The sequence below is a fragment of the Limulus polyphemus genome, unplaced genomic scaffold, assembly GCF_000517525.1.
Source record: "Limulus polyphemus unplaced genomic scaffold, Limulus_polyphemus-2.1.2 Scaffold232, whole genome shotgun sequence".
NCBI classification, from domain to species: Eukaryota; Metazoa; Arthropoda; class Merostomata; order Xiphosura; family Limulidae; genus Limulus; species Limulus polyphemus.
In genome coordinates, this window is record NW_013665842.1 from 622,077 (window position 1) to 630,989 (window position 8,913).

Below are 8,913 nucleotides of genomic sequence, written 5' to 3' on the forward strand. Positions count from 1 at the left end.
CCTCGAGTTGAAGGTATACTGGTCTGGTTAAGAGTGTAATCATCAGTGTGTAATTTATACACAAGTAAGAGGAAAACAGATAACTCGGTTCTACAAATGAATATTTTAATATATACATTGGAGTTCGTAATACTTTCTACTAATATTCTAAATACAGCTTAGTTCAACTAAACAGGTAACTGAACTTATGGGCAACGAATAAAGAAAGAATCAGTTACATGTGTCGCCTTAAGAATTCATTTTAAACCCAGTCCAAATAAGTTTCCAAGTGATTCAAGTTTCCTCCACATATACACCATCTACTCTTTAATATTCTAAGTACAGCTTAGTTCAACTAAACAGGTAACTGAATTTATGGGCAACGAATAAAGTAAGAATCAGTTACATGTGTCGTCTTAAGAATTCTTTTTAAACCCAGTCCAAATACGTTTCCTAGTGATTCAATTTTCCTCCACATATACACCATCTACTCTTTAAAGTTTTAATACTATATAATATCTAAAAAACTTCATGTATTTGACTACGTATTGATATCAAATAATTTGCAAGTTATTGTTTTACGTTTGTTTCGATTTTTAGCTTCCTGAGATTGAAACTGTCAGTCCTCGATGGATCAGTGGTAAGGTACATGGCTTATAGCGCTAAATTCGGGGCTCGATTCTCGCGATGGATGCATTGTGTAACCTTGTGGAAAAACAAACGGAAAACTTCATATATAAACACTTTACATAAATGGTTTTGTTTCTTTTTACGAATACAGAATTTTACATTGCTTTCCTATTTTAACTTAATATGCCACGTGAATCTTCGGTTACACACGTAAAAACACAACAATTTTGTTATTCTTACTTAAAATCTTCCCTGTTGTGGTGTGTACACCTCTTCTACGCTGGAGAAGAATGATTACGATTATACTTGTCATAAGACATTAGTATTAGGCCTTGTTGTTCACTTCAACAAGTAGTACATTACGCAACCTTTTCTACTCCCAAGTAATTGATATGCCTGCACTATTATCCCTATGAATAGCATAAGTGTTCTTCATAAAGTTCGAATAGTCATACTTCTTGTTTTGATTGTAATTTCTCATATTTATAGTAATTCAAGAATAAGAAACGCATAGGTAGCAAAACCCATATGAATAATATAAAATCATATTTGTATGATTTTATATTATTCATATGGGTTTTGCTCATTCATCTAGGATCTCTAAGAATTAATTGTGTGAACAAAAATGCTCATTCATCTAGGATCTCTAAGAATTAAATGTGTGAACAAAGTAAATATGATTTTATATTATTCATATGGGTTTTGCTTATTAATCTAGGACCTCTAAGAATTAATTGTGTGAACAAAAATTATATTATCAATTACGCGTGTGGACTAAAATGAACCTTTATCAGCTCGGGTCATTTTGCTGTAAATGCGATGAGTAACGGGTGTTACTTTATCTAGCAGCATTAGTTATATATTATTTTATGTTAAAACGGTAGTTTGGATCTAGATATATTTTGTCCAATACAATTACGTTAGTTCTGTAAAAAGCCATCAAAGTTTAACACGTTTTATTGTTAACAATGATATCGTAGTTATACTAACTAACTTAAAATACCCTCGCTTCAGATCTGTAGCGTTCAAAGACCCCACTGTACCAATCAACCTCCTCCATTATCCAGAGTTACATCTATAGCTACACCAAGAGGGGGTGGCGGGATCGATACCCCAAAACAAACTCCGTTTGGAAATCCGCCCGTGGTAACTAAGCACACGTGCCACGTATTGTCCAGCTAACTTGTCTGTGAGGGTATGAACATAGTTTCAAACATGGCGTTCCAGAATCCCGAGGGGGGACAGGAACACAAAATTCGATACTAGATTGAGATTCAGCGAACTTGGAAACCTATTCCTTGACACCAGTTTAAGGACTTGCTGCCAAGTTTAGTACTTCTATCTTTAAAACTATTGGAGGATTTCGCGGGTAAATAGATTCAAAAGCACACAACGTGAATTGGTATAGGATAACATAAAATAAATAAAAATGTGTGTTAGCGGAATGTTCTTTAAACTGATGAAATCCCACTGCATTAAAGATACTCCGTTTTCATGAAGTTTATTACATTACAGCACATTGGTTCTTAAAAAATTTGGTTTTAACGTTTATAAATGGGGCCGAACTTTCGTTATAAAATAAAGAAACATGTGCGAGTAGCTGTATTCATTCCACCTCTACTTATAGCGGCGAGGAGAATACAGAAACTGTATTTCAAATGTTAATAATTAATAAACTGTATATTAATAAATTCAAATTAAAACGTAGAAACTAAATATTAAAGGACATTTGTGCAAGTTGAACTACCGAATAATTAATATATATATGACATGTTGCTATGGTAATAAAAACAATACTCGATATCAAAACAATACAAAATAATCCACGTCATAATTCCGGTGAAATATGCTACTACCACGTTTACACGTGTTCACGTATGCAATGACAGAGTAACTTTCAAAGTATGCTTAATGATACCCGAAGTAGTAAGCATGAAAACTATACAGTTGAAAATTGTAAATAAAACTCATTTAAAACTACTGACAACCAATACTTCTGTTACTTGAATGATTTCCTGAAATAACAAAGGAAGTTGATTATTTTTTTCATGAATAAATTTACGAAAAGTTTTGTTTGTGTATTTTTCTTTTTTGTGTGGGTCGAGTGCCCAGGTTGTTCGTTATAAAAGGTTATAACAAACTATAAAACAAGGAGGTACTCGATTGGTTAAACTGTATATAAGTAAATATATAGTTTTATTTATTTATATTTGTCCTTCGTTTGTTCATGTCCCCCGATAGGACATCGGTAAGTTTCGTATTTACAACGCTAAAATTAGGGGTTCGATTCCCTCGGTGGACACAGCAGAGAGCTCGATGTGGCTTTGCTATAAGAAAACACACACTCATTTGTTCATTTGTTGTTAAGCGTAAAGCTACAAAATGGGTTATCTTTGCTGTGACTATCACATGGATCGAACCCCGAATTTTAGCGTTATAAGCCCAAAACATTAGATTTTTTTCCCCTTTTTTGACAGTCATTAGTTTTGAATAGTTTTAATTTATTTCAACTGATCAATAACAGTTATATTGGTTATATCTCCTGGAGGGTCAGTGGCAAGTTTACAGACTTACAATGCTAAAATCAAGAATTCGATTCACCTCGGGACAAAGTGCAGATAGCTCATTGTGTAGCTTTGTGATAAAACAACAACAATTATTTGTTGTGATTTCTTGTGAAACATCGGTTAAATTAAATTCAACATTGACAATAATAAACCAAATTTGTGAAATCACTAGTAGTAAGACACTACTTGATGTATTATCAATTGAGTGTTTGATAAAATTGTTTTTCGCTTATTCAATTCGAAAGAAATAAAACCATTTTAATAAATATATACACATATATATGTGTGTGTGTGTGTGTGCATATGTATTTCTGTGAAAGAATCACATGAAATAAGGAATAAAATAAATGACTCCAAGAAACTAAAATGGCAATATTTTATAATTAGATTACTTTTTAACCAAATAAACAATGGAGCTGAAATTGTGGTATAATTTAGAAGCAAAATCTCTTTAATAAACAAAGGAAATGGATCAGTTTTCTTGTAAATATACTTCTAATTACACCGCCGTAGAATGTAAACATCCTCAAATTTAAACTGGGCAAAGTTGGAGTCTGAAAGAGTCATCTTTGGCAAAAAAAAAGAGATGTTCAGTAACGTGTGTGGTCTTCCTAATTTTGGTATACACTCCATACACAAGACATGCGCTTGGTTAGTCGAATGAGTCCCTATGAAGCAGTCTATCTGGTTTCCCTGTCAGCGCAATACTAAGCCATTTAATGTAGTGTAGTGAGTAAAGTTGTTGGCTTAACGACGTTCAAGGGAGTTCCAAGGGTGTTCTATGATCAGATTTTTTTCGTTAGTCTACCCACAACCTCTTTGATTTTTTTTTTAGAAGATAGTCCCTCACAATCCCAGCAGCACGCTGGTAATTACCCTGCATCAGGACAATGTCTGGTCTGATTGGGCCCAGAAAAAAATCGTGCAACTTTTTTTTTATTAACTCATCAATACATCGTCCTGATTGGATAGGCTATTCTGTGACGTGTATTGACGTTGCACTCTTAAAAAGAATCATTTCGAGCTCCCACGTAAATTTACTCTCCTCAGTGACACACATAAATCCTCTTTTGATCTCTTATCACATATACTGTATAATATTTTGAACTGATGAAAATAATGCTCTGTGAGGGACAATTTACGTGCTGATCCTGATTTTCAGCATATCAACAGTCCTTACAGCCTGTACTGCATCACCAGGTAATTAATTATGTTACACTAGTATGCAGAAACAATAACCATGTTAATTGAAATGATAACCACAATACAGCAACTGATAAAATTCGAATACTAAATGAGACCATTGTTTTTCCAAAGTGAGCAGTAGATGCAAACCATGGTTAAACAGCCGTTAGTTCTCACAAGAAGACATGTGAAACGTGCTCATAATTAATGACGTATCGATTTTTGAATACGTAATTCTCTAGACCACATTAAATGTTTGCTAATTCACGATTTGGCGCAGATTGCATACCTACAATACATATATGGTTTGTAATGTACGCTATTAACCCTAAATATAATTACATTTCGATATACGGATTGTTCAAAACCTGGGCATCTACTCGTATTATGTCTCTCCTGTATTATGTAACGTACAAGTAATGTTTTTTTTTATTATTATTTTAGTAATAGGTTATTTTGCAAAATTAAATCATATAAGAATATTTTTCATGGCGTTGAGTCAACTTATTTAATTGATATACAAATTTAACCAGCAGGGTGAACAAATTAATGTTTTCGCGACATTTATTGCATGCCCAATACATCGATAAATATTTTGATGGAAATACATTACAAGCTATATAAAATTCTCCTTCACACAACTTAATGTCACAAATGAAATATACAGCCCCCAAGTGGCTCAGCGGTACGTCTGCGGACTTACAACGCTAAAAACAGGGTTTCGATATTCATAGTGGACACAGCACAGATAGCCCACTGTGTAGCTTTGTGCTTAAGTACAAACAAACAATAACCCATAGATCTGTTCTATACAAAAGCGTAACAAATTCACTACTAAATATATTTCTGTTCCAAATAACAAAGTCAAACGGCAAGCTTCACATAATACAAAGATATAAGGAAATTCTATTGTCATTTTGAAATATCGCTGTTATACTGAGGAGATCCCTATTGAGATTTTATTTGAATCATTTTTTTGCAATTATTATGGTGCTTGTATACATATACAATTCTAACATCGTGTACTCGTTTACTGTACATTAATATCCTCTCCTCCTGGGTCTACCCTCTTTAGAAAACATTAGTTTTATATTTCCTATACTGTTCAAGATTTACAGTCGTGTAAAAAAGTGTCCATTGTAATATAGTTTGATCCTTGTTTGTTGTCCACAAACAAGGATCAAAATATATTACAACGGACATCAAACAAGGATCAAAATATAGTACAATGGACATCAAACAAGGATCAAAATATATTACAATGGACATAAAAAAGGATCAAAATATATTACAACGGACATCAAACAAGGATCAAAATATAGTACAATGGACATCAAACAAGGATCAAAATATATTACAATGGACATAAAAAAGGATCAAAATATATTACAATGGACATCAAACAAGGATCAAAATATATTACAACTGTCCGTTGTAATATATTTTGATCCTTGTTTGATGTCCATTGTAATATATTTTGATCCTTGTTTGGCGCGCATCTCGTCCTTAAATTACGAGTCCTGTTTAAAAAAAGAAACCTTTATAACTTCTTATTAATTATTAAGTTTATCCGTTTATACTTAAATAAGAAAAATTTTGCAAACCAATTTTTTAAAAGCAATAATTCATTTTTTACTTTGATTATACTGAGAAATGTCAGATCGTAGTGCTTTAATTCGATAAAGCTATTGAAAGAAGTTGAACAGTGAAAAGTTAAAACGCTAACTTTTATTTTCCTAAGTTTGCAAAGGGCGTATATTGAGGAAAATCAACTTTTTATCTTATATACTTAAGTTCATTTCATGTAAAAGTGAAACTTAGCGTTTACTGAGTTTGTTACTGTAGTGCTTTTACTGTAAGGTACATTTTCTTGTGAAAGCTTAATATTATATTTTTTTTATAATGGAAAATAGTATACATGCGTGCATTTCAGAAGTATAACTTTTACTTAACTTGATTTATCGTACGATGTGGACCATGAATACATATTTTTACATTTGAAAAAATATCGATATTTCAAAAATATTTTTCTCATTCTATGTTTGTTCTTGTTTTGTTTTGAATTTCGCGCAAAGCTACACGAGGGCTATTTGCGATAGCCGTCCCTAATTTAGAAGTGAAAGACCAGAGGGAAGGCAGCTAGTCATCACCATCCACCGCCAACTCTTGGGTTACTATTTTGCAAACGACTAGTGGGATTGACCGTCACATTATAACACCTCCATGGCTGAAAGGGTGAGCATATTTGGTGAGGCGGAGACTCGAATCTGCGACCCGTAGATTGCATCATTATATGTAAATATGTTTTAATGTCACATCTTCACTGCCACACTTATAGATAAATATATAACCAAGTACCAATATAAAATTTAGACACACAGTAAAAAAAAATAATTATTGGTATTTTTCATTACTTGTATAAAACTTGAAACATAAAAAGTATGAAGTTTGATGGGGAATATCTATTTTTATGGTGAGACAAAAATCTGAACTCGCATTGTTCTATATAGAGAAAGACACGTATATTCCCATGGAAGAGAAAGGGTTAAACAATGGGTGTAAGTTTAGTGTAATTGTTTTATTTATCTATTTTTCTAGTTTCGAACTTTCGTGTGTTTCTTGTGTAAGAAACTAACCTGAACATGCATGTTCTCAACTCTTTTCCTGAATGGGCAAATAAATGTCATGATTATAAGGTAATAATAGTTTTCTCGTAACATGGTATTTTGTTGGAACAGCGCCACCTTTGGATTCAGTTCCTACGGTTCTGAATCTCGAGAGAATAATAGAGTACATCAAATGCACGGACGTATTTCGTAGTAATTTAACTGTTATTATAAATGATGTACTCAGTACTGTGTTAATAAAAATAGACTAACACTATGCGCTATATCTCAGCAGTTTCTGACATTTTTGCACTTTGTAAACGTGCTTTATGTGTGTGCAGAAGTTGAGTACGTTATATCAAAACGAATTTGGAGCGTCATTCATTGTTACAGTCTTTGTCACGACGTTAGGTCCTACTCTATCTGACGGCCATAAGTGTTGGCAACACCTCTGCAGCGTAATTTTAACTCAAGCCACTCCTTCGTTCATGCTTTCCATAATCCTTCTAGTGTACGAGGACAATGGTTTTCCAGCGCCTGTTTCAACAGTACCATCACACATAAATCCATAGGCGCTACCTACCGAGACGTGATTTATATATCTTCTTTTGGCATAACACGAATACCCGTTTCATTCTCCACCCACTTGAGTTACACAATGGTTCAACGTGTGGTATTACAAGAAGTCAGTAATGCTAAACAATATCAAAGCGTAGTTCTGATACATGTCATTCCACTACGACTTTATAGCGGCTGTGGCTGTCATGTAACTTGATGATTTGCATATTCAAAGTCATATGCTCTTAACTGAGTATAAAGCTAAAAAATTGAATGTCATAGCTTTGTTTGATATTAATAATTAAAGCATTAATGATTATTTCTCATTCGCAATACACTGTAATGTAAAAAACAGCAACTGGCGATCAAGTATTTGTTCATTAACACTATAAAAAGACGGGAGAAACCTAAATTGTCTTTCGCTGATATTGTGAATAGAATAACACTACAGGTTTCAGTATTTGTTCATTAAATAATGTGAAATACAATAAAAGAAGTCTCAGTTATTATTTATTGACGCTGTATGAACTACGAGTAAATCTTTTTTCTCTCTTTCATCCTCTCTCGATCGCTAACAACTCTTGGAACAATATTTCGTTTCAGTTGCCCTAGAGAATCTGAAGTTTTCAGAAGTTAAGAGAATTAGACAGCTTGAAACATGTTTTCCATGTTCCATTCACTAATGTTATAAAATGATAAGGGCCTCATTTATTTATTATTAATATTATGGACAACATGCTTAATTATTCATTTTTTTTATCCGGTGAAAAACGAAAGTAAACTCTTAATATTTCATTTAATAGTACTTTGAAAAATAACAGTAACCGTTTTAATATTTATTTATTACTACTATGAACAAAGTCTTCGTTTACAAGTAATATTAAAAACAACATCATTCGCTTTACTATATGTTTAATAGAATTTGTTTATTTATTTTAGGATTTTCGCGCAAAGCTACACAAGGGATATAAACCCTAACCGCCCTGATTTTGAGCTTATTGACTAGAGGGAAGGTAGCTAGTCAACAACATCCACCACCACCACCATGTCTTCGATTATTTTTCTTTGACTCACAGCCACAAAGTGCAGAGAGAATTTTAGAACCATCGGGACGCAAATCATGATCTCTTGGATTGAGGATCGTGGCACGCTAGCAACTAGTCTACTCCTGGTTCTTTATTAGTATTATGAACAACGCATATAGACAATAAAAGTTTGGAAACGACTTGACTGGGTAATGAAGAAAACTTTATTATAAATAGTATGACGTTTCGTACCAGTACCTGAGAATGACAAATACTTGTTAAACGGTACGTACATTATTAATAAAGTTTACTTTCTATTACCTACGTCAAGTACGTCTCCAAACTTTAATTTTACCTTACTTA